A 745-nucleotide genomic window follows, 5' to 3' on the forward strand; every position below is an offset into this window, starting at 1 on the left:
AAAAAAAAAAAAGATTGTTCCTTTTAAGGGTGAGGCCCATCAGCCCATCAGTATAGACTCATTCATATAGTGAGTGAGATAAGTTTCCAAATAACATCAGAAGGCAACAAATCTTACAGATTGGTATGTTTGGTTGCTGATAATTGGCCCAGGATGAGCAGCACAAAAGATTAATGAGCCTCCAGAGGACAAGATGCAGTTGCTGGGTCATGAGAACCTTGAAGCATTTATTGATGGTGATTCTGTGTCTTAAGTATTTGTCATCTGGGAGATCAGGATGGGCAGAGCAAGTCTGTTGTCCCATAGAGTCAAATTTCTTCAGAATATAGACCTGATTGTCTTACTCCTTGAGGTAATACTGGAGAAACAACATGACTACCCTTAAGCAGAAAAAGACCTTTCTTTACATTTACCACCAGCTGCATTTTCAACAGCCTGTTTTCTTCAAGGACATTAGTGACAGCAACACACTCTAATATGTTGCTGGTCTATTGACTTTTAAGGAAGCACGAATTTGTGTGTGTGTGTGTGTGTGTACATGTATTTTAAGTTTATATAATCTAGTCCAAACTAATCTGTAACTCTTTAATATAAGAGGTACTATTCTACACCAAACCACCTCACTCAACCCAATTAAACTTAACATGACTGTTATTTTATATGTCTTAAAGAATCACTTGTTGCATATTTCTTAGAAAGAAGCACAAGGTAGATATTTAAGCCATGCCCAACTTCTAGTTCTTTG

The 745-nt window shown here is 37.2% G+C and overlaps 1 pseudogene; it reads right to left on the reverse strand.

The window, feature by feature from the left end:
• Positions 1–58: 58 nt before the first annotated feature.
• On the reverse strand, positions 59–373 carry LOC110300215 (annotated as a pseudogene).
• Positions 374–745: the final 372 nt, after the last annotated feature.

Source organism: Mus caroli, chromosome 8 (genome assembly GCF_900094665.2).
Source record: "Mus caroli chromosome 8, CAROLI_EIJ_v1.1, whole genome shotgun sequence".
NCBI lineage: Eukaryota > Metazoa > Chordata > Mammalia > Rodentia > Muridae > Mus > Mus caroli.